Source organism: Cavia porcellus, unplaced genomic scaffold (assembly GCF_034190915.1).
Source record: "Cavia porcellus strain 051 isolate PalLab524CR breed Dunkin Hartley unplaced genomic scaffold, mCavPor4.1 scaffold_11, whole genome shotgun sequence".
NCBI classification, from domain to species: Eukaryota; Metazoa; Chordata; class Mammalia; order Rodentia; family Caviidae; genus Cavia; species Cavia porcellus.
The window spans coordinates 65,323,463-65,349,827 of NW_026947494.1; the positions used below are offsets into that span (position 1 = coordinate 65,323,463).

The following is a 26,365-nucleotide window of genomic DNA, read 5'->3' on the forward strand; positions in this document are numbered from 1 at the left end:
ACCGCTGACCCTTCAAACTTTAATTTACGTTATGCATTCACTCGCCCTTCTGATAGGTTTTAGAAAGGTCATAATTTAGGGTATTTTGCAGTTGATAAATGATCTGTATGTTTGTGTTCACATGCACCGATTGATTTGTTATAGCCAAAATATTGTTTCTATAAGAACCCAAGGGCCCTTAACTAGACAAACTGCTACCGGAGTCAGAGGGAGGCCAGGGAAATGCAGGCCGGCCGGAAAGGCCCCAGCCTCTGCCCAGAGACTGTGAGAGATGGGTGGAGGGCACAGCAAGGCTGCAGGGTGACACTGCGAGGCAGAGGTGGTGGCCGAGCAGATGGAGCAGTGGTGTTAGCTTGGCAGCCAGTGGTCACCGTCCCTTCACATCCTCCCAGCCCAGCGTGGGTGGCTTTCGTGGAAGCTGAGGTAAGTCTTGTCAAGACTTTCAAGTGGGCCTCCCTTTGGTGCAGAGCGTGCCAGTGGGGTTGCTAGGGCAATTTTCCCACCTTTCCAGCCTTGGAAGAGGCTCCTGTTTCCTGGCCCAGTTGATGCATTATGCATCAGGGCTGCCTGCAACTGACAGCCCCTCAGCCAACGTCGACTTGAAAAGCAATGGTGCTAATCAAAGCCGACACATTTGAATGTCCAGACACACACACAGAGAAATTTACTAATCAAAAAGTGTATTTCCTAGGGCTGTCTCCAGAGAAATCCGAGGGAAGAAATTGGAATAATTTATTAGCTTACAAGTTTTCGTTGACAGTTAGCCCAAAGCTATTTATCTCTGTAATAGAGAACGTCTCCAATGTGGCAAAATTGACCAAATCAAACAGCTTTGATCAGAAAATGAATCTGGCAAGGCTGCCTGTCGGAGGGTCCCAGGAGAAAGGGAGGAAACAAACAAAAAGATTTAACAAGTGGTCAATAGGAGAACAAGAACAAGAGAAAGGGATCTAGAGAAGACAAGAGCAAGGGAGGAGGAGGAGGAGGAGGAGGTAGGAAATGAATTCTGCAAAGCTGCAGCCCACTTCTGGGATGAATTGTTAAAGAAATAAATAATGTTTCACATCATAACTTTTAACATGGTGCTTGTGCATCCTTCAGCCCAAACTGAGATGTGATTTTTATGGTAACAAGATGATGACAAACTACAGAGGAAGGGCTTTCCATTGCAGTGACTGCTGGTGGCCCTGAGGAAATAAGCACGGGTCAATCTAGAGAAACGATGCCGTCCTTTCTGGCCTGGGGTTCAGCTCCTGACCATTTCTAGAGGGCAACAATGGTGCTCACTGTACCCACTCTGCCTCAGTGGGAAAGAGGTGCCTGCCCATCGGAAACCAAGCTGGCTTCAGGGGGAGGCACTGTAGCCATATGTGGGGCCCCATGGAGGCCCCACCTCCTCCTCCTCCTCCTCCTCCTCCTCCTCCTTCTCCTCCTCCTCACTCCCATGGACAAGGTCAAGGAGATGAGGTGGGAGAGACTCTTGCAGTGCATTGCTTTCTACCTTCACATCTTCTTCCAAGTAGACAGGTGTGTGCAGTACCATCAAAAGAGGTTACCAAATGTTTCTCTGAAATCCTTTTGCATATGGATGGATAGGGAAGGACCCTAAATCAAAGTAGAATTAGTTCACACACTAAGATTGTTCTCAATTGTGCAGTCAATAAATTAGTTAGCTTCCCATCTCAAATATCCTCTGCCACATATTCCACCTGCTAATAGCCAAGTGAGAAGGGAGTTGCTATATTCAATAGCCAAATAATTAGAAAGATGCTTCAGCAGCCAACATATTTGTGCCCAAAATAAATGCTAAAAACTCATTATCAGTATCACTACTCATTTTATTCTAGAAGAGATGTCATGTAATGATGTTGAAAAACATCAGAAAATCATGGCAAATATTTAGCAGAAAGTGCTAAAATATGGAGAAATGCTTTCATCACAGTGTCCTCTGAGTTAGAATTGCTTAGCGAGGATATTGTTTGAAGAAAGCATGAGGGTCAGGTTGATTTGAAAAAAGCACCAACTCTAAACCTAGGGACACGGCTGTGACCCTGGCTAAGTCTTGGAAACATACTTTTCTAATCTGATTTGGCCTGGATCATCATTTTTGGGGGAACAGAGTCCTTGTGGGAATCAAGGGAAATGATTAGTTGGGGATGTAGCTAAGGCAGCACAGTGCTGCCTAGCATATGTTAGGCTTTGAGTTTGATGCTCAGGAACTCAAACAAACCCCAAACATGTTGTGAAAGAATTAAAGTCCCACATAAAATGCTAGTGGTTATTACCACTGTTTTGTCCAAGTTGGGGAAGAGAACTGGTACTTTTACCTAATGGGACAAGTCCAACTTACCTAGGGTAGAGCCTCTCCAGGCCCTTCCCAGCATGTCCTGGGAACTGGCCCTCTGGCCAGGACTGCCGTTTCCCCTGGTGATGGTCTTTATGCCGCCTTTGTCCTCTCTCCCTAGAAAACTGACTTGGTCCTCCCCAGCAGGAGATGGCCAGCACCTGGCCCTTCTAGTAATGCTTCATTTTTAGCCGTGTGCCCTTCCTCAGATATTTAGGGGAAAGAAACAGAGGTGACTTTAAATCCTTTTGGGCTCCCAATTCAGGTTTAAGTCCCCATGTCTGACCCATATGTCTGTGAATTCTTGGAGCTGTAACCCCTGGCTAATTGAGTAGTAAAGGTGGATCAGCAATTTTGCTTGATCAATCAAGTCCGACTTAATCGACTCTGTAAAAGGACTTAGTGAACAGTATCCAAAAGTGCAAGTGTTGCTAACCATTCAAACACAGACAATCAGCTTGGCTTTGTTGGCATTTTAGTGGTGCGCAGGGAGAATAATACTGTACCAGTGTTGGGTTTGTTTGTATGAGAGTGATAAAGAAACTTAGCTTTATTTGACTAAAATGTGCAGCCCGTATGTCAGTATTTTGCAGGATAACAGCTTTACTTGGACATTTGGATCAGGTCTTCCTGTGAATGCACCAGAGCCAGCTCTCATTTACAAGAGCTATGTGTTACTGCCCATCCTGATGTGGCAAGAGTCACATATCACAGGCACGGTGTCTCATGGCGGTTCCTTTAGAGCAAAGCCATGTCCTCTCTAACATATGTCTTATGGTCTTCCTGGGAGTGGGATCCATGTGCTACTCTGGGTGCACCTCTGCAGCGTCGAGCATGTGTTTTTTTCTAGGCAGTAAATAATTCTGCCCAACAATACTGCTGTGTGATGTGCTGAGAAATGCCCCACCAAGGACCAGACCCAAGCTGGATGTGGTGGCACACATTTGTATCCCAGCACTCGGCAGGCTCAGGGAGAAGGATTGCTGTGAGTTTGAGGCTAGCCTGAGCTACATAGTAAATCCAACCAGCCTGCACTACATGGCGAGACCCTGTCTCAACCCCCACCCCAAATCAGGTCCAAAATGGGTTTACAAAGTCTCAAGATTGCATGTAGCTACAGTTCTGCCTCCTCCACCTTGAAGTTCTGCAGTGTGTAAAGCCACTGACTTTCTAAACGAGAAGCCCATGTGAAAGAGTCCCAATCTGAACGATTGTTTCTCTGATGTAACAGACAGCATCTAGCACTGGCGGATCAGAATGGAGACTTCAAAAATGCAGGAGGACAAAGCTTGAAACTTTACTTGCGATCCTCCTGAGATCTTGGTGCAGAATTCAGTTAAACATTGACCTATGCAGGAAGCAAAGACTCCAACGAACCAAGCACTCAGAGAATGATTCAGGAACTTTCTTTTGGGATCCTGAGGTTCTGGAGATGACTCATTTGTCTTGAAAAATGCTACTTAATATTGCCTGCTACTTAATGTATAGAGAAGACAAAGGGAGGAGAAAATTAGAGCAACAATTTAGGAAACTATTTTGCTTAGAAAACACTGGTGTTTCTCACAATAAACATGTTTATGGTCTACCATAACATCTATCCATAGAGTTAGGCTGAGATTGAAATTTATGGCATTTTTTCTGTTTAAAGTTATCATTTTTTTCCAAATCCACTTTATTTCAAGGATAAAAAGAAAGGAAAGAAGGAGGAGGAGAAAGAGGAAGAGGAGGAGGAAAGGAAGAAGAAGAAGAAGAAGAAGAAGAAGAAGAAGAAGAAGAAGAAGAAGAAGAAGAAGAAGAAGAAGAAGAAATGGCAACAAAATTTCAAACCACATCAATCAGAGGACAAAAGTGGTACAGACATTACACATCCCCAAATCATTTACCCAGAGCACAAATTATCTTCATTCAATTGTCTGAACAATACCAGCACAAACCTTTCTCTTCAGTGAACTCAGAGAAATCAGTAGTATACCTATCTTAACTAGTTTTATATACATATATGTATACATACATACACAAATACATATATTTATTTTTTTCTTTCAGCTTCTCACATTAATGAAACAATATGATGTTTACACACATCTTATTTCACTAATAAGTACATTCTCAAGTTGCACCCATTTACCTATAAAGGTCCTCAGTTTACCCTTCTTTATGGCTGAGTGGTATTCCATTGCATAAAAATACCACATCTTTTTTATTCATTCCTCAGTTGATGAACATTTAAGTTCTTTCCAAGATCTGGCTATCACAAACAGTGCTTCTATAAACATGGGTGTACATATATCACTGTGGTATGATGTTTTTAATTCTTTTGGGGAGATACTCATAAGGAGAATAATAGGGTTGAATGGGACTTCCAATTCTAGTTTTTTGAGGAATCTCCACACTGATTTCCACAGTGGTTGCACCAGTCTGCATTCCCACCAACATTGGAGAAAGGTTCCTTTTTCCCCACAGCCCTTCCAGAATTTGTGAGTGATTGATTTCTTGTTAGTAACCATTCTTTCTGCGGTGAGGTGGAATCTCAGTGTTGTTTTAATTTGCATTTCTTGAATGATCAGTGATGTTGGACATTTTTTCATGTATTTATTTGCTGTTTGTATTTCTTCATCTGAGTGGTGTATATTTATCTTAGATGCCCATTTTGGGATTGAGTCTTTAAATCTGGGAGGACTGATGTTTTTGAGTTCTTTATATGTTCTCAATGGTAATCCTTTGTCTGAGGAATAGCTGGGAAATATTTTCTCCCATGTTGTGGGTTGTCTCTTTAGTCTCTTGGTGGTTTCTCTTCCTGTGAAAAAGCTTTTTGGTAGGATGAGGACCCAGTAATTGGGTTCTTTGTGATAGTTCCTGTGCAATCTGGATTTTGTTCATAAAAGCTTTGTCTACACCAATGTCTTCAAGAGTTTTACCTACTCTATCTTCCAGCAGATTTAATGTTTCTGTTTTAATATTTAGATTTTTGATCCATTTTCCTTTTAGCTTATTGCACTGTGAAAGATATGACTCCAGTGTTAATATTCAGCATGTGTAGAGCCAGTTTTTCCAGCACCATTTATTAAAGACGCTTTCTTCCAGTGAATATGCTTGGTAATTTTTTCAAAGGTAAGGTGGCTTAGTGTATCTGAAGTCTAATTTGTATCTTCTAATCTGTTCCAGTGATCTTCAGGTCTGTTTTTTTCCCCAGTACCACACTTTTTATCACAGTAGCTGTATCGTATAATTTCAAGTCAGGGATTCTGATGCCCCTGTCTTGGCTTTGTTGCCCAGGGTTACCTTTGTTATTCTAGATTTCTTCTGGTTCCAGATTAATTTTAGATTTGTTTTCTTTAATTTTGTGAGATATGCTATTGAAATTTTGATTGGGATCACCTTGAATCTGTATAATAGCTTTGGAAGTATGGCCATTTTCAGTATATTCATTCTTCCTACCCAAGAGCACAGGCTATTTCTCCATTTTCTGAGATTCTATTCAATCTCCTTTTTCAGAGTACTATAACTTTCAAAATAGAGATCTTTTACTTCCTTGGTTAGAATGTAAAATGTATTGTTTCCCTGAATTCTCTCTCAGTGAGTTTATTATTCGTGTATAGGAAGGTTATTGATTTTTCAGTGTTGATTTTGTAACCAGCTACATTACTGAATTTGCTTATTAAATCTAGAAGTCCTTTGGTGGGATATCAAGTCATCTGCAAATAACAATAGTTTAACTTCTTCCTTTCCTATCTTTATTCCTTTTACTTCTTTCTAACTTCAATTTCATTGTGACTCATTGGTTGTTCAGTAGGGTGCTATTTAATTTCCATCTGTTAATGAAGTTTTGTGGTTTCCTTTGGCATGGATTTCCAACTTCATTGCACTGTGGTCTGATAGTATGCATGGGATAACTTCTCTTTTTTTGCATGGGATAATTTTAATTCCTTTACATTTACTTAAGCATGTGCTATGAGCCAGTATATGATCTATTTTGGAGAATGTCCCATGTGAAGTTAGAAGCATGTGTATTCTGATGTTGTGGGATGAAAAACTCTATAGACATATATTAAATCCATTTGTTAAAAAGTTTGATTTAGTTTTACTATTTCATTATTGATATCTTGTCTAGTTGCTCTTTTTGTGACAGTGAGGTATTGAGGCCTCCCAATACAACTGTAATAGGGCTTATTTGATTTTTTATGTCTGTTACTAATTGTTTTACATAGTTGGATGCACTGGTATTTGTTGTATATATGTATGTGATTGTCATATCTTCTTCTTAGATTATTTGCTTTATGAGGATAAAGTGACCTTCTTTATCTCTCTTAATCAGTTTTGGTTTGAAATTCACCTTGTCTGCAAATAGGATAGCTACCCCTGATTTTTTCTGGATTCTTGTCACATGGAGTATTGTTTCCCATTCTTTTTCAGTCTATGAATTTCTTTTTGAATTAAATGTGTTTCTTGTATGCAGCATATTGTTGGCTCTTCTTGATTCATTCTGCCACATGAACTTCATTAACACATGGAAATTAAACAGCATCCTACTAAACAACCAAGGGGTCACAGATGAAATTAAAGAAATTAATCCATAAAGTCTTTTGTCTTTTGATTGGTGAATTGAGATCATTAACATTGATGGTTATAACTAATAGGTATTGACTTATGCTTGTCATGTTATTTTCCTGTTGTTAGCTCTCCCCACCACACACATACATTTTCCCTTTGGTGGATTTCTTTTGTTGGGGTTCATGGGTTGTAATCATTATTATCTCTTTCTAGGATGTTCTTCAGAACATTTTGGAGTGCTGGTTTATTGGTCATGAATTTCCTCAGATGTTTTTGTCATGGAAGTATCTTATTTCTCCATCAATTTTGAAAGATAGATTTTTGGGATACGTCAATTGAAAGCTGTTTTCCTTTAGAACTTGGAGTACTTCCTTCCAAGCTCTCCTTGACTTGAGGGTTTGTGCTGAGAAGTCAGCTGTGATTCTGATGGGCTTTCTTTTATAGGTGATTTGTTTCTTTTCTCTAAGAGCGTTTAGGATTCTATTCTTGTGTTGAATTTCTGGAATCTTGATTATGATATGCCTGGCTGTAGATTTTTTTTTTTTTGATCATTGGAAATTTGATTTTTTTTTTGATAATTGGAGTTCTACATGTATCATTTGTTCATATGTCATGAACATTTTTTTTGATAATTGGAGTTCTACATGTATCATTTGTTCATATGTCAAATTCTTTTTCCATTTTTTTTGATAATTGGAGTTCTACATATATCATTTATTCATATGTCAAATTCTTTTTCTTTACCAGGAAAGTTTTCTGTCATGTTGTCTCTGACCTTGTTTTTAATGTCATTTGTGATATCTCTTGCTTGTTCATTGTCCCTAATTAATTTTAAGTTATTCTTTTTGTCTCATCTAGCAGCTTCTGGGTTGATTTCTCCCTTGCTAGTTTTGAGAAATCTTTCTTTTCCTGGCCCCTAACTTCAAGCCTGTCTTCAATATCTGAGAGCCTGTTCTCACATTGCCCTAATCCACTTTAAATATTTTCAGTGGAGTTTTTATTCTCCTGAATATCTGTTTGAATCTGCTTTACTTCTTTCCTATGCTACACTTCCATAATTTGCTTAAGCTCATCTGTTCTGTTTTTTGTCTGTGTCTGCTCTAACATCACTAAGCATGGTGTGTATTTTCATAATCTCTGTAGTGATCTGAGAAATTATTTCTGATTTCATTTTTTCAATGGCCTCATTCAACTGCTTTGCTGTTTCCACTTCAGAGAGACCTAGTGGAGGACTTTCAGCTCATGCCCCCTTATTACCTCTTGGGTTTGCCTTTGGTGAACTGAATGTCTGGGGTCACATCTTATTTAAGTGTCTTCTGATTTCTTTTCTTTTTTAGTTTAATTCCTGAGGTGATGCTTGTAAGTTGCTTATAGTGGGTTGCTGTATTGCTAGTATTTAGGACTCTTATGTAGTGATTACCTTTTGAGGTATCATCCAGGTGTAGTTGATTTTTAGGTTTTGAGTCTGTTGGAAGATCGTACCTCTTCATTTTTTTGGAGATAAGAAGTCATTGCTCATTTGGCCTAGTCCTTCGTTCTTTCGCACTGTACCACAGTATTTTCTCTGACCCTTAGTTAACCTTACTCATGGGTTATCAAGGCCAACAGCTGTTTAGAACAATTATGTCAATTTTGGCTGTAGTGGTACTAATAAGATCAAACACAGTCTAGAAAACAACAAACTGAGCTAACCCTTAATTTGCAAATTTTAACCATGTGAACCAGATCTGTGATTATATTACAAAATGTAAAACAAACCAGATAATTATATGCAATATGCCCTTGGGGTTAAAGTTTAAAATGGATTAAGGAAAAAAATAGAGAAGTGGAAGAGGAGAAAGAGATTACAAATAAGGTTGGAGGACAAAGGGGGATTAAACCAACATGGGGAAACTGGTGCAGAAGACTGAAGGAAAAGGGAGATGGAAGGGATAAAAGGAAGAACAGAACAAAACCACACTTGCAAAAAGCTTAGGAATCACTTTCACACGCATAAACAATGAAAGAGAAAGAGAAAACAAAAACAAACTGAAAAAAATGAAAAAGAAAAACAAACAGTCCACTTCCAGGATTCTCTCTGGTTTCACTAGTAGACAGCTTGTAGAGACAGAGTCCCAAATATTGTCACTGTGTCTCAGTAAGCCAGCAGTTGCTTTATGGTAGAATAACAGATAACCTCTTTCAGGACCCCTTGAGACCAGACACATTGGGCTCACTGCAGTCCAAGCAATTTTTTCAGGTCTGTACCCAGCTAGGAGCTGCCAGAGGTAACCAGCAGCAGTTCTGGGTTCTGGGCTTAGGGTCTGATTCCAAAATGGCTCCTGGCCAATTACTCTTTCCCCACAGGAGGACCGAGTCTTCTGCACTCCCTGCCAGCCAGTACAGTCCTTCACATCCTCTGCTCCCCTCCACTGCTGCATCTTTCTGCAGAGGCCACTGGGGTCACCAGCCATCACCATCACCTAAACTGTGTCCCCAGGTTCCAATAGCTCCTCTCACACAGTGAGTCCGGCTCAGGGAGAAGGAACCACCAGCCATTGCCTTCTTCTTCACTGAAGTTTTTCTTTTTTACCCTCTCTATTGGCTTCAATTCACACTTCAGATTCTTCCGGGGTTTAGGGAACCCACTTCCTTCCTTTTTGTCTTCTTCACAATGCTATATTTCAGCATCTAGATGGTGACACTCAGAGAGGCTGTTTTTTCTGCTGCTTATCATTTTGCCATCTTCCTGCAAGTCTATTTCTGGTTAAAATTAAACTGGAAGCCATAAATGATCATCTTAAAATTCCAATTTTCCCCATAAACTCTATATATTTTTAAAGAATTCTATACAGTGAGAAAGCAAGAAAGAGAATTTACCAAAAAATGTATAACCTGTATAAATATTTTAATGTTATATTTATTGGAATATCATAAGATTAATATGTTACCTTTGTCCTCCACAATTATAAGAGGTACTCAGGCTTCCAGGCATTTACTAATATAGAGAAATGCTGAAGTATGCACACATTTCTTAGTGGACATTGTATAATTTCCATAGGACTTCGACTAGATTTCAAGTGCCTACATTTCTTTGGCCTTAAAGATTTTACTTCAAAAAAAATGTCTACTTCAAAATTGTTAAACTAACTGAAAGATCTAAAGGGCCTATATTAGCTTTAATTATATAATTATGTAGTCAGTAGGAAAGGACTTTATAGATAAGAACCTGATGGAAACAGCATGCCCACCCTCCTAACACCTGTGTGGATGAGGACCGATACACCCTATGGAAACATGCACTTCTGCCTTCTCAATGGCATTAATAGGGTCTCTTAAAAATGACAGGAAATTAATTTCCCCCTAAAATTTGACTGTATTTCGGGGATTTGCCATAAATGAAAAACTAGGCCTAGTCTCTTTTCTGGAGCAGGTTATTCTTGTCAAAGGAGTAAAGTACAATTTTCTTTTTTTCTTTTTGGCAGCTGGGGATCAAACTTAGGGCTTTACACATGCTACATAAATGCTGTCTCAGTAAGATCCATCCCAGAGCCACTGCAAGTTAGACACCATGTTCTGATCGGAAGCAGTATATTCTTAGATCTTGAGATTACAAATAATTTATCTTTTCAATGGCTGAATTGCAAAGTGAATTCTCCCACTACTTACATTCTCTAACTCAGACTGCAAGGCTGATGTTCCAGTTCTTCTCAGTCATTGCTCCCACCCTACCACATCAGCTTTTTAATCTAGCGCTTATTTGCATCTGGTCAAAGTTGAGAAAGTGAGTAGGGAAGAGCCACTCTTACGCCTCACATCCATTACAGTGGTCCCCAATCTTTTTTGATACTAGTGTCAGATGAGTGGGAGACAATTTTTCCACGAAGGGGCTGGAGTTGGGTGACTTCCAGGTTTCAGAGGCACCACAGCTTGTATCTCTCTGTGTGCACAGCTCACAGAGGACCTATTCTCCTGGGAGAACCTGGGGCTGCCTCCCAGCAGAGCTCTGGCAGAGACACGAGGAATGCCCAGGCTGGAGATAAGGATGAAGCTTCACTGACCCACTCTCTGTGACCTAGATCCTAGTACTAATCTGTGGCCTGGGTTTGGGACCCTACATTAAGAGATCCTGGCTTTCAAAGAACCCCAAATATGCAGCAGACTCATAGGCCCCAGGAGCTTCTGTATAACATAATTCCTTCCAGGATGGCTCGAAGGTTTGAGTAAGGGTAGGCAGTGGTTAGGGCTTTTGTTTCCATCCTTGGGCAAATTCTATGTGTGGGATTAACCAACAAATTTTTTTCCACCAGCAAACATTTTTGTGCTCTACTATGTCCACCTCAGAAGACTCATGTTCACAACTATCTGGCAGGCCGAAATATCATCCTTACTTCACAGATGGAGGAGCCAAGGCTAAGGAGGGTCTGATGTACCCAGGGTCTCCCCACCACTTGAGGATACTGTGGGAGAACCTGGGTCTCTCTGACCCAAAACTGCTCTGCCAACTGCCTGCAGGTACACCAGAGAGGTCCTTGCTTCTTCTTAATGAGACATTTGTCTCTATTCTTGGCCTTGACCACAAATACCATCCTGTATTTTGGGCCATCTGTCATGCTTGTAATCATTAGAAAGAACTAGTTGTGACATACAACAAATTTTTACTTGTGTTACACACAAAGCAGTACTGGGGAGCTCTGCTTACCAGCCTCTCAGTCTGATAGAGGTTCTGCTGTCTTCCTAGCAGATCTTATTAGATCAAAAACTCAGCACAGTGTGTCATGAGTGTAAAGGATTATGGCATGGCTCGTAAACACAACTGCCCAGGCACCACATGAACCCACTTACTTTTACTGGGCCAAGCAAGTCACATGGCTACACTTAACTTCAGGCCTTCCCCATGGCTAGAAAAAGACTGGAACGAGAAATTGTGGAGCACTCCCGTCATGTATGAACCGTGTTCTTAGTCCTAAGGAGGAAGAAGCACTGAGCATCACTGGGCCTTCGTTTTAGAACTGTGTCTTCCACTTGATAAGCTGTATGACCTCAGCTTGTCTCTACACCCTCCCCCATCCTCCTCCACAAATGAAAGCTTGGGATAGCTGGTCACCTCTCAGAATCCATACCAGAACAAACATATTACCTTTGCTAGATCATGCTCAAGAGCAGGTCAGCAAGGTCACCTCTATCTAGAGCCAACAGCCTCGGAAAGATGATGCAGGGTATTGTGGAAATGAACTAATTTGTGCACACAATAGGGAGGCTGGCTACAGTCCGTAGGTTCTTCCAGTTCTGAGTCTACATAAGCAAAATGAATGTGTCAAGGAGTCCCTGTCACACAATATACTTTGTTAACTCACTTTGACAAGGCTTTTTAGTTTAAACTGCTTGTGACAGCAGCTCACAGTCTACTTATAAAAGTGTTTCCTATTTGATATATAATAGATATGTTTCTTTTTTAAAAAAGGTAGCATGTAAACTAAATTTTGGAACAAAAAAAATCACTGCTCAGGTATATAGAAAACCATATTAGTCAAAAGAATCCATTGGTAAAAGTCTCTTGAGAAAGAATGAAAAGATCATTCCTGGTTTAACTTTTACTCTAATGGTTATTTGATAACAGCTATGGTCTCTGGCAGACCACACAAAGCACAAAAGCATTGAAGATACTTTTAAATGAATGGGTAATGCCCAGCTGGTTATCTGTAGCTGACCTATATTTTTATACACTAGCAATAATACCTTATATTTGTATAACATTTTCCAGGTAGAAGGCCTCATATTTACCTGGGATAAGAATAGGAAGAACATAAATTTGGTGTCAGACAAGAGCTCTAATCACGTCTCTGTTTTGTCATAGCTGTGAGCCAGGACACATTATTGCACTTCTTGGGGCCTCTGGCATCTCCAGTGTGAAACACGGGTGAAGTTGACTTCTTGGGGTTGTTAGCGTACAGAGCCTCAGGTTGGTATGTCTACTACAGGACCTACCAGGAGAGGGCACTCGGTTAGAGGGGAATTTCCCTTCCTTGGCTGTGAAGTGGAAACCGGAGGCACCCTAACCACCTTTCACAGGTGAGGGCAGAGGCCAAGAGGCAAAGTGGCCTGCCTGAAGCCTCAGACACACGCGTGCAGCCCCGGCTAGTGCCTGGCTTTCCTTACAGAACACCTCACAGCCCTGCCACGGGGTAGTGACTGGACATGGCTGATATTTGTGCAGAACATGTCCTGTCAGGATTTAGGGTCACTCACTTTTGACTGTTACGTATTGTTTCATGTGGCTTTGTCTCCGCCGTTGGGAGCTGGTGCTGGGTGAGTGCTGATCCACTTAGCCAAACCCTATGTTCTTGCAAATCTGCTCAGCCAAGTAGGACACAGTAGCACATTTAATCATTAAGAGAAGAACTTGGTTTTTAGGAACTTTGTCATCTGAGTCTGACAATTACAAAGGGCAAGATAATTCATTTTCGGGCACTGTAGGAAAATAATAGCACTACCGAAAATGCTGAGATGATTAAGTGCTCTTATTTGTAAGGACCACCTTCTCTTCCAACTCCCCTGGTGCCCAGCAATCAGTCAGGTGCTGCCTGGGACACATCCTTTAACAGACACTGAGCCCCAACCAAGGTTCTGGGTTATAACCCAAGACAGCATAATCCTTGGCCTTGCCAAATTTATAAAGACAAGGCTGTCAAAAGTAAATACATAAAATATTTGTAATCACAATTTGTAATCCATGAAGTGCTGGAAAGGATAAGAACAAAGAGCCTAACTAGGAGGTGTAATGTTGAAGACAGTCTCCATGGAAAGGTGCTGTTCATATTGAGACCCAAGAAAAACTACTAGAAATCAGTCAGGCAAAAGGTTGGAGGAAAAGGACATTCTGAGCAGAAGGACTGACAATGCAGAGGCCCCAGGGCTGAGAAGATCCTGGAATCCAGCAAAGTTAGGGGATCACAGCCTGGGGAACTAGAAAGGAAATGGCAGTGAGCTGGGACCAATTTTTTGGGGATGTGTCAAGTTACAATTTAGGAAATACAAGCAGAGAAGTTATAGGATTGATCTTTGTGCCAGCATATCTCTTAGTATCAAGTAGAAGAATGAATTTCATTTAAGAATGGGTTTAAACAAAGGGAGAACAGCAGAAGTGAGAATAGCAGCTGGGAGCCTGCTGCGAGGTTCAGGGGTGGCTTGGACTTGGGTGATCGGCAGTGAAATGGGTGCAAGAGTGAAACTAAAATATTCTTAGAGCTGGAGGTAGAAGTGACGGCAGGTAGTAAAAGATTATATGGGTCGGGTAAGAAGAGAAGATGACCTGTGTTTCGTAGGTGACTAGATTGACTGAGGCTTGGGGGCTAGCAGATGAGCAAGGGGCTCAGAGGGCCTCAGAGCTTGCCACTTGCTATTTGGTGTACCTCTGAGATGCCAAGAAGAGGAAGCTGGTGGATGCAGGAGTTTGAAGTTTAATTCTGTGCAATGCAGGACAGAGTATGGGCAATGCTGACGGGAGTCCCAGGCCCAAGTCTAGACCTGTGCACAGATGAAGGAGTCCCAGACCAAAGAGAAAAATGAGTGTTTGGGAAGGATCGGGTGGTCTTTCCCATTTCGTGAGGCAAGGCCACCTGGGGCCATGTGGTGGTCACAAGTTGAGACACTGATGAGAGTTGATGCTAGAGGCTGGAGCAGGAAGGGAGCCGTGGAGCTGAGAAGCAGAGAAGAGAGAGAAGAAGTGCTCTGACAGTTTCAAGCATGACTAGAGGCAAAGCTGCCTGAGGAGTGAGTAGACACAGAAGAAGCCCTGACCGGAAAGATCAGAGCACTTCTAGATGCTGGAGGCCTGAAGAGGCAGAGTCAAGCAGGAAGAAGCTGCCAGAGTGAGGAGCCAATGCCTGCCAGCCATAAGGCTCCACACCTGATCTGTACCCCTTTCCTCCCAGTCTCCTACCCCAGGCACTAAGGGGGCTATTTCCACAGTGACTTCAAGGCACTGAGGTGCTGTGGGTCTTCTAAAGGGAGCCACCTGCGAGCAAAGAGAAACAGGGCTCCATCCCCACTGTGTACAGTGGAAGAGGGAAAGAGAGAGAGAGGACAAAGGAAGGAGGAGAGAAATCAGAAATGCAGTTGGCTAGTCCTCTCCGGGGAGTCAAGACAAGAGTGAAACTGACCTCCAGATGCAGTGTGTGGTGGCGGGTGTCTCTGGCTTGTCAGGAGGGCTGTCACCTCTCCCCAGAAGGTCATCATCAAATACTGTCTTTTCTACACATCTCCAAGTCATAAGACAGTCAGAGCAACTTCCAGGGGAGTAGCCACTATCTGGCCTAAGAAATGTGATTCCCTTCTCTTTGTACCGTCCAGTTCCCCAGTTCCCTGAGCCACAGAGGACTGTGGATTCTCGTGGGCTACAAAAGTCTAGGGCATTTTTCCTTCCCGCCACTGGCATGTTTTCTACACAGGAAGGGGGAGTGAAGGAATGAAAGCTGGCCCTGGCAGGCTTCATTCACTCTGTGAGCTGTGAGATTTGATTAGCAGCCTTTTAACATGCGTGCTCCAGAATTATCTAGCCCCCTTTTCAATTCATCTGCAGTGTTAGGCTCTTTAACCCTGTAGGTAGGAATGTCACAGGCTGACTTCCTGCCATAACTGTTGCTGTCTCATCTGTAACTATAAAGCTTTTCTTGAAATATAAAGTATGAAGAGGAGAAATATAAAGTGTAGGAACAAAGAAATGTCTCTCACTTTTGGTTGCAAATACTACCTACAGTCCTCTGAATTCTTTGCCTGTGTTATAAAACATGGAACTTGCAAAGATTCTGCAGTTTTCCACCCCAACCTCCAGTGAGTCTTCTATATGTGGGCTTCCCTTTTGTATTATGATCAGCATGCTTGGCTCATTGTTCTACCAAAAAATCCTAAAAACCAACTAATACAGTTCTTTTACATCTTTCTTAACTTTTCCCAAATACACTTGTTGACCAAAAAGAAATTCAGCTTTTTCCAGCCTTGAAGCCTAGTGTCATAAGATAAAAGATCTTTTCAAATGTCTAGATGATGGGAAGCAGCACCTGAAACCACGGGCTGAAATTGCAAAAGCAAAGCCACCCCACCACCAACTTCTCTCCTTATGTGGAAATTTTACAGCCCACCTTCACCTTCACTCTTACAATATCCGTGATATTCTTCAAAACCATTATTCAGCATGATGCCTTTTAAACAGTTGGCAAGGCACCACTTCTGTGGACTGCGGCCCCTCCCAAAGGGGGCCTGTGCTTGTTGTCTGGGGCGCTTTCTTCCTCCTCTTCCACCTACACCTGGCCTACTGCTTTTGCTCACTCATAAGACCATTTCAAAACACTCTTTGTAATGTAAGCTTTTCTTGCACTTCAACCTTGCCTTTTGTTTGCTGTATACAGCACTTGTCACACTGCATAATATAAGCTGGACAATAGTGATGTAGAAAGGAATAACAGCTGAGCATAACCATCTACTGTGGAACTGCTAATGAGCAGACTGCGCTTTGAAGGGTTCTCACAACTAAAATACAGGCCAGGATAAAGGCCAAGTCTGGAGGAGAAGTCAATAGAATCTCACAATATGAAGACTTAACCTCTGTCTCTATCAACTTTTAGACTTTCAAGCTGTATTATCAGGCAGAACCTTCTCTACTTGTGGAGAGCCAAGTGCCTTGTCAGAGCTGAGCAAAAGATGGTATAATTGCTCTTCCCTATGCTGAGAGAAGATATAAACGGAGAGTCACAGCTCATGTTGAAGGTCACATTTTCCAAATAATAAAAAGACATTAAAAGCAGTGTATTCACATAAAGTCAGCTCAGTTACATAAACATGTAATGAAAAGAAGCAATTTTGTTGTAACCATGTTTTTAAATTACAAAAAGATAATATCTATGGTTCATGCTGTTCCTGCTACTTTGACTAGTAGTTTTATTTCTTAGAATATTAGGTTAATGTTTAAGGTCCATTTTGTTTATCAGCTTGCAAAATTAATGTCTCAATGCTAACATAAGGCAAAGCAAATCTTTATGTTTAGATTCTCTCATTTCCAATGACTGGAATCAACATATCCAGCCCTTTATACCACAGTTCTCAATGGTCAGAATAACAGTGTTTATTTTCCTAGTAGTTGTTGAAGGATACTATGCCAGGCACTGTTTGAAATGCTAGTTCATCCTTGATATTTACTGTCTTACTTACTTTCTGGTTGCTAGGACAAAACACTCAACACCCACAAGTTAAAGAAGGAAAGGTTTATTTTAGCACACAGTTCATAGAGGTTTGAGTTCACAATTGGCAGCTCCAAGATAGTGGGCATGGCCTGGCAGAGGGAGACAGCAGAGAAGAAATAGTCCATGGCATAGCAGATAAGAAGCAATGAGATTTACTTCCTATTCTATCCAGGCTATAAGCCTACTTGGGGTAGATCTTTCCTCTTCACCAAGTCCATTGTGTATATCCAGAGCTATGCTAAACCTATCAGTGGACTAATTCAGTATCTCATACTCATGATCTAGTATCACACATTCATGATCCAGTCACCTCTCTCAAAGCCCCACCTATGTCTATATGAGGCTTTTAGGGGGCATTTAGATATGAGTCATAACATCCACTAATACCCACTGACAAGTCCATGAGGTAGTGAATATTAGTGCTCCTTCTGGATAGATGAGGAAACTGAGGCCCAGAAAGATATGCCACCTACCCAAGGTTAAGCTAACTTGGCTGATACCCAGCACGACTTCCACGGCACATCTGTCCTATTGCGTAGAGGAATAACCTGAGAAATCATTTGTCAATACATGGAAAAAATAAAATTACACAACCAATTACATGACCAAAGGGGTTGATATTTTGAACAGATATGAGGCTAGAGTTGTAGACAGATTTCCCAATTCTTCCCATGTAATATCTGTGTTCCTGACAGATCCCTCTTCTAAAAATGAGACATACACCCTTTTTCCACATATCCCTGACATAGTAAATGTGGACTGACTTGTATTCTTACATGATTCAGCACCTCAGCCTAGTTTGGAATGGGGTGAATGTCTTCTTTTAGTTGTTATGTGAGAGAAATCACAGGAGGTACTGATGAGGGTGCTTTATGGGGTACAAGCCCTGAGGGGCTATAATTCCAACTTCACATCTTCAACACAGGGTCACACCTGACCTGGAAATTCAATTTTCCAGTACAATTTCATGAAACAAAATGACCAAAATCACCTTACCTAAGAAAAAAATTTATTAACTTTTTTGATTATATGCCAAGAATCTTGGAATGGATGTTTCCCTGTCAAAGTTTCTAGGGTGTTTTCTTACAATGTTCAGCCCACTCTGTTTGCTTGAGTGCATCTTCCCCAAGGGCTTCCTAAGACATCACTTCTGCTGATACCAAATCTTAGCAACATCTCTACTTTTCCTTAACTTTTAAGGCGTTTGATTGAGTTGTCTAATTTTCTGTTTAAACTCATGGGCTGTAGGATCTCTGTCTCTTTTGTATTCAAATTCAGTTAGTCAGTTTTACTACCATCCACTCTCTACTTGATTAAATCCTAAGCTTTATCATTGAAGTACTTTTTGAGAGATAATGTACTATAAAAGTTATAATAATGTTTAATTAACACCATAGTATGTTCAAAATTGAATTTCCCATAAAGTTTTCTAAACTTATGGAAGTCTCCTCAAAAACAGTTTGAACTGTATGTTTTCTAAAATTTCATACAGTAGACTTTCACATTAATAAATGTGTTTTGTAGCTGCTTTCTTTATACAAATCTTAGAAAAATAATATTGATATATTTAAACATTTCCCATATATTCCAAGTAACATACAATTCTAGAATGAGGGTTGTTCATCATCGCTAGTAATTTGTACTTGATATGGATATTGAGAAACAAGTTTCTATGATCATATTAATTAATTAAGTTAATAAATATCACATGGTTAATGTACAGATATCTGTCATATTAATTCTTATTAGCTTAGGATAAAATCACAACCTTTATTTTTATCTAGACCCACAAGTCATAAACAATGGTTTCCCATAACATCCTTTTGGCTCAGAAGATTTTCCTTAGTCTATGCAGTCTAGGAGTTTATTTGCTTGTGAAGGTATTTGTGTAGCTTCTAGAAATAGCACAAAAATCTTTATGCTATGGGGCAGACTTGCCCAATTCAGTATGAATCTATTGAGTGACTTCAAGGATCAAGTCAATAAGAAAATATCAAGTCAGTCAAAATATTGCTAGAACCATCAAGCCGATTTAGGTTTACAGTTTTTATTTCACTACCAGCAGAAGTGGAGCCACCCACTAGTGGTACTGCAAATATCAAAGGAGACTGGACCACACAGCAATAAGCCTTAGTGCCACAGTTTTTCCGCTAACCCAAGTAAGGACCCTAAAAGTCCCAAAAACCCAACAAAGCCAGTCTCCAGCTCTGCCAGTGCAGAGCTCCATCAGCCCTCAGGCCCACTCACAATCGCTTTCTGACTCTAAGGAACCTGCTACTAAGAGGAGGTGGGGCATTTCTGAATCTTAACATCTCATCTTGGTGGGTATTTTCCAAACAAATGCTCTTTTCTTTTGTCCAGTCATAATTCTACATCCATTCTAGATATTCTTGAATAATTACACCTGTTGACACTTTGAAATCATAAGAAAGGCCCTGAAAGATGGGAGGAAAAGCCATTGAGTTTACTTGTGTTTTCAGTTATTTTAGATAGAAAGGTAGGGTTGCAGAGACCCATTAAAGCCAAATACTGCAGGAAAGCTGAAAGTCTGTTGAGTAAAAGCACCACCTGTAGCCGCTCTTTGAAAGGAAAGTCCTTGGCAAACAATGGCCTGAATGAGCCAGTTTAATCAGGCAGGAGTCAAGACCACTGAGACATAAATTAAGCATTCATCCTTGAGTAGCAGCCAAGCAGCCAAAGCCCCCATAATCCCAATTAATCCCATTTTGTGTGGTTGCCCTTGGGCCAAGGGCAGAGGGGAAGAGAATTTGCACATACTGGTTCCGCATCAGCTCTTACCTTTTCAGGGGGGTGGGTCTGTAATAAAGGAGTGCACCTATGCAAGAGCTCTTCTTAGTTGGGGACATTGTGGCACTCAGGACCCTCCCCCGCCCAGTCTCTGTGATCCGTCAGCAAGAACTTCTTCAAGGGCATCTTACACTGTCGCAGAGTTAGATGCTTGAGCTCTTTTACAGACATGACTGTATTTAATTCTCCTTTGTTTTTATAACTGAATTGTCTTCCTACCACCTACCCCAAGAATTATATAGAATGAATGAACACTCTCCAATCCCCCTGAAACTCATTTTTGCTAGTTGATATCTGTTTCATTAGGAAAGCCAACTAGCTTCCCAGGAATGTGAAATTTCCATCCAGAGAGCAGCTATGCAGGCTACAGCAGTGAGGGGCAACCAAATGGGGCCATTGCTTAGCTCTCTCATGAGAAGGTAGTAGCAGGGACTGCTCCACAAGCTTGTCCCCAACTGGGCTCCAGATTCACTGTGATGAAGCCCACAGGCTTCCTTCCCAGTTTATCGGGAGCTGCAGCCTGAACACAGGTTGAGTGGGCTTTGATGTAGAGACTGCCAGGTAGACAAGGGGCTACTAGTGGCTTCTGGCTTCCCTCTCTTTTTCTCTGGCTGCGCTGGCAGGCTCTATCTCCCAGATTTCTTAGCAGTTGAGGCAAGAAAGATGACATAAGACTGGCTCTCTCCAGTAGAACATGAGCACAAGTGCTATGTGCCACCTGTTGCTTTGGCCCGTGAAACCCTAGTGGACCTACTCCTCCCATGGTACTGAACGATGATATACAAGAGTCTACTTGTTTCTGTGGCCTGATCCACCTTGTGTAGTTTCAAAATATGTCAGTTTCTTGATGCTCTGGACCAGTGATCTCTTCTGGCCACAATACGGAGAGAAGGAAGCAAGGCCCAGGTGGCCAGGATTCCTCAGCCCAACCCATCTTTCTACCCTGAGTGTGAGATGTCCCACAGTGCTGTTGGGCCTCTGTTCTGTACCCACCTCTGCTGCACATGAGCACTGGGTCCTGACTTGGATAGGGAGTGGGCCCTGAGAGTTCTTCTCTATAGTCTTGGCTGGGTCACTTGTGATTCAATGCTCTGAGTCAGCCTGAAGAGGATGATGGAGAGGAAGCCCCGAACTGGTGCTGAGAGAAATCTGCACACACCTTACTTCTTGGAAAAAGGGAATGCCCTAAGACATTCCACTCTCCATGGAGTTTAGGAGAACAAGACTCTGGGCCCTGCTGGTGACCACAGTCAGTCCTTATTGCTTGAAGTCTCTGTTAAATGAAGATGTTGGAGTCAGTGCCGTGTATAGGCCACAAAGAGGACAATCAGGTGCCAGTCTCTTCCTGTTAGTTAGTGCCATTCCTGGGCCACAAGGAGGAGAACAAGACAAGAAGTCAGCCACTTTCTATGAGTTGGGGCCATGTAGGAGCCGTGGAGAAGACAACCAGACACCAGCCCCTCCTGGCTTGCCGGTTGAGAGCAAGAAGAGCCAAGACTCCCCACCACCGCCACTGTGAACAACTGGCTGGTCCAGAGAAACAGGCTGAGATGATGGCTATCGGAGTGGATTACAATTTAATGCTTGTATTGTTTAGTGTTTCACTGACTTTGCAGGCCTAAAGCCAGTAATCTCATGCTCTATTTAGAGAATAACAATATGAAGTATTGCATCTATGAGAGATCTCCTTCTGAAGATGACAGCCATTGTTAATTCCCTATTATCTCATCTTAAAGTCTTGTATCATTTTCATTGTTTAGTTTGGTTTGGCTTTAGCTCTGTTTTGTCTTGTTTGATTTTACTATTTCTGATAGCAAGGGCAGGTCTTTCAAACATAACAAGAAAGATTATGGTAGCTATTTTGGATTTGCTATTGTCTTGTTTTGAAATCCTGCATTGTATTTATTATTTTGTTTTTGTTGGTTCATTTCTGCCCTGTTTTCTTCAATTTTCCTATGTCTGATTGGCAGCTATCTTGGGGACATACAATGCAGAACAAGACAGGGGACAAGTTAAGTATTAGGTATTTTGATCAGGGTTAAGTTTAAAGAAAGTTGGTAGAGCTATTTTCTTTGCTTTTTCTTAGGAAAAAAAAATTACATTATCATTTGTAAGAATCAGACCTGATAACAGACAGTGAGGAGAAAATCAGTATATTCCCGAGCTCAGTCAGATCCCCCAGCTGGTAACTCTGTTGAAACTGCGTGTCTTTGAGTATCTGTTAACATTGCTGCTGGGATGTACATTTGGTAGTTTCTTAAAGGGTTTCTCAACATGTTACACATTGGACACTTATCTCAAAGAAATAAAAAAATTTTTTTGGTATCAGGGATTGAATTCACAAACTTGCTCTTGCCAGGCAGGTGCTTACCCCACTGAGCTAAACTCTGGCCCTTATAAAAATTATTTCTGCACAAAAAACCACATATAGTTGTTCATAGCAGCTTCATGTATTACTAAGGTTTAGATCTAAAATTAATTCCAAAATTTCATGTGTTCAGAGGTGGGGCTTTTGGAAGGTGATAGAATCACAGGAGTGCCAGTCCCACTCCATTAACCCATTGATGTCTCTGTGAACGTACTATTAGGAGCTGGCCCCTGGCTAGAACAATCAGGTCACTTAAGACATGGCCTGCAAGGGTAGATTTCTGTACCCAATTCCTCCTGTGTCTCTCTGCTTCCTGGTTGCCACCAACCCCTTCCACCCTGCTGCCTTGAAGTCACCTGAATGTGCACTGAATGCACTGCAAATTGTGTGCCAAACACCTCTCTTCTTGAAATTGTGGGGTCTAAGTATTTTGTCACAGCAACAGAAATACAACTATTACATTTGTAATTGCCCAAAACTAGTAAAACCCAAAATGTTCTGTAACAGCTGGATGCTTAAACCAATAATGGCACCTTGGAATATTACACAGCAATAAGAAGAGACAACTACTGATACATGGATGAATCTAAGGGTATTATCTTGAGTGAAAAAACAGCTTTTACTGTATAAATCTCGAAACATCTTTCACTGTGTAAGTACAAATATTTAATACAGACATTATCCAATTCCTTTCATATGACATCTTCAAAGAGACAAAATTATTGTAGTGATTAAGAATGTATCTGTGATTCCCAGATACTAGGGATGGTGTGGAAAAGGAAGGTTGGTAGAAAAACTGAGATTCTAATTTCCACTTCACATAAGCAATTTTTAAATGGAATTCTCAAGCATTTTCAGCTATGCATTTTTGTGTGTGCATGTTAAGTATATTTGAAAAGGGATAAACAATGTCCCTTTCACAATAATGGCAATGCAATGAAGGCTTCTCCACGTGGAGGCGCACAGTCTTTTACTGTGGAGCTCCAAAAGTGAAGAGTATACTCCATTGAGAACATAAGATAATCTAGTAGAGAGTGGGAAAGAAATAATACAGTGTTTCTCATATCTCATGTGTTTAAAGTTTCTATCTTAGACTACATTTTACAACGATATAATTTTTGGTTTCATAGCACAACACCAGTACATTGCTGTGCATAAGTGGATGCAGATATGGGGAGGGGGTCTCACTGTATGCACTCCCATCTTGGGAGCTTTTTTGTGTTTTCTTCACTTGCAGAGCCAGGGCTATTTCACAAGCCGCTGTGGCTAACACGCCTGCAGCTGGCACTGATGTCAGCACCACCTACTCTCGCATGAGTGTTCCCAGCATGAGAAAGTGGAGACGATTGCAATGGTCAGGGGAACTGAGCCACTTCAAGTCATGTTGCTTTTATTGACGCCAAATGACATCGTGATCAGTGATGATCAGTTATGCTCTAAAAGGTCAAATTGCAAAGTTGCAGTGAACTCCACTGACAGTTTTTTATGCTAAACATCTCATTGAGCGTAGACCATCTCTGATACTGATGAGGTGAATGATACAGGCAGGCCCAAAGTCCAAGAAGGATACAAAGAAGAGACAAAGAGATTTTGTCCAAAAGAGGTATCCTCTATGGATGAAAATCACAAAAGCTTTCCTCGGGAACAGTTACCAATGCTGTGATCATTGTGCACACTAGCTTTAGTGACTCTCAGCATTAGGCAGCTGATGACATGGGATGCTGGCATCTATATACTTAGAATTACCAGTAAGCCAACAGCTGCTGCTATCACTTATGGCTTTGACAAAAAGTTTAGAGCCAAAAGAAATATGCCAACTTTTTATAGGAGGTGGAACTTTTGATGCTTTGCTATTGAAGATGGAATCTTTGAGGTCAAAGCTACTGGAGATGCACTTTTAGGTGGAAAAGACTTTGACAAGTGAATGATCAAATATTTTATTGCTGCATTCAAGCCCAAGCATAAAAAGGACATCAGTGAGAACAAGAGAGATGTTCACTATCTCCACACTGCATGTAAATGAGTTAAGCAAACCAGTTTTGACACTGATTCCCTCTGTGAAGGAATCAACCCCTATACTCCCATTACTTGGGCTTGATTTGAAGAGTTGAATACTGACTTGTTCTGTGGCACTCTGGACTCTGTGGAGAAGGCCCTTCAAGAGGCCAAGCTGAAAAAGTCACAGTTTCATAACAGTGTCCTGCTGGGTGGTTCTAGCCATATCTGCAAGATCCAGAAGCTTCTACAAGATCTCTTCAGTGGAAAAGAATTGAGTAAGAGTATTGACACTGATAATGCTGTTGCTTATGGTGCAGCTGTCTGGACAGCCATTTTTCTGGGGACAAGTCAGAAAATGCTTAAGATTCGCTGCTCTTGGATGTCAAACATCTTTGTCTTGATACTAAAACTGCTAGTGGAATCATGACTGCCCTCATCAAGCACAATAGCACCACTCCTTGCAGACACAGACCTTGACTACCTCCTCTGACAACCAGCTCATTCAGGTGTATGGGGGGGGGGGGACTCGCTATGACTAGGAATAGCAACTTTCTAGGCAAGTTTCAACTCACAGGCACACCTCCTGCACGTGGTGTTTCTCAAATCAAAGTCACTTTTGATAGTGATGCCAGTAGCATCCTTACTTTCACTGCTCTAGGTAAGAGTACAGGAAGCAAGAACAAGATTACCATCTCTAATGACAAAGGACATATGAGCAAAGAAGACTTAGAGGTTATGATCTAGGAGGTAGAGAAATGCAACACCAAAGGTGAGAAACAGAGGGACACAGTGTCCTCTGAGAATTCACTAGAGTCCTGTGCTTTCAACAGGAATGCAACCGTCAAAGATGAGAAACTTCAGGGCAAGATCAATGATGAGGATAAACAGAAGGTTCCTGCCAAATGTAATAAAATCAGCTGGCTGGATAAGAGTCGGATTGTAGAGAAGAAGGAATTCGAACCTCAGCAGCGAAGCTGGAGCAAGTCTGTGATCCCACTGTTCCCTACAGCATCAAGGTAGCTGGCACACTTGGAGAAGTGCCTGTGGCTGCCCTGGTGGGTGAGCTCCTTCCTCTCATGGTGCTGCCTCAGGCCCCACCATTGAAGAGGTTGATTAGGCAATAGATATAGCTTTGTTCCACGCAGTGAGACACTGAAGGACCCACATTTGTAGCAAATTAAAGGTATTAAGTGCTATGGTCAAATCTTGGGCATGCTCAATACTTGGCTATGGAGCAAGTGTGCAGAGAAAAGGTATCATTGCACTTCATAAGCTGTGTATTATATGTGGAAAATGCAGTGCCTTAAATAAAACTACTTCAAACTTGCACCATACAAAATATGAAATGTGAATGTGAAAAGTTCAGCTGTTTTCCTGATAGGGACATGGGACCTAGGGAAAGGTGCTGCTAGCATTAGCCCCCAGCCCCCTAGCCCCAGGCATCTCACTCACTCATCTTTGTGGTGAGCATCTGACTACTGAGGTCTTTCTGTAGATCTTCCTGTTATAGTGAGAACTGCTCTTTTCTATCCGGGAAAACCCTGTGTGTAGATTAAATGTGGGTGGCAATGAGTTTGGCAGATGCAAGGAGAATGCCAGCGTTCTTTATGCCCACACCACCTGGAAGAAAAGCAAACGTTGCTTTTAACTTTAAAATGGTCACTTTGGTCTCACAAATCTTTTTATAGATTTTATAGATTAGAAACATCGTTTAAAAATATGTGTACAATTATTACTTAAATTGAGATGAAATTGCCTTTAGCTGTCTGGTGTGGTCCCATGGGTGAAGGCACCCCAAGCTTCCATCTCGTTCTGTGCTCTACCCTCTGTTCTCTGTCTCCACTGTTCCACATGAGCCATGTATCCTTGGATGCATCCTCTCTATTTGGTAGGTAGATTCCCGTTCTTCGTGGCTTTAACTCAGAAACCTCTGACCAGCCCTTTCCCTCGTGGGTCAGTTTTCAGCTCCTAGCTTCATGTGAGCCAAACTGATCACACTGCCTCCCTCCTCGGTGTCTCTTGAGTATGTAGTAGAGAAACCCAGCGCTTGTCTTATTGGACCATAAATGCTTTGAGGTC

General features: G+C 41.5%; 1 pseudogene; it reads left to right on the forward strand.

The window, feature by feature from the left end:
- The first annotated feature begins 222 nt into the window (after nucleotides 1–222).
- On the forward strand, nucleotides 223–25,403 carry LOC100723516 (heat shock cognate 71 kDa protein-like; annotated as a pseudogene).
- Nucleotides 25,404–26,365: the final 962 nt, after the last annotated feature.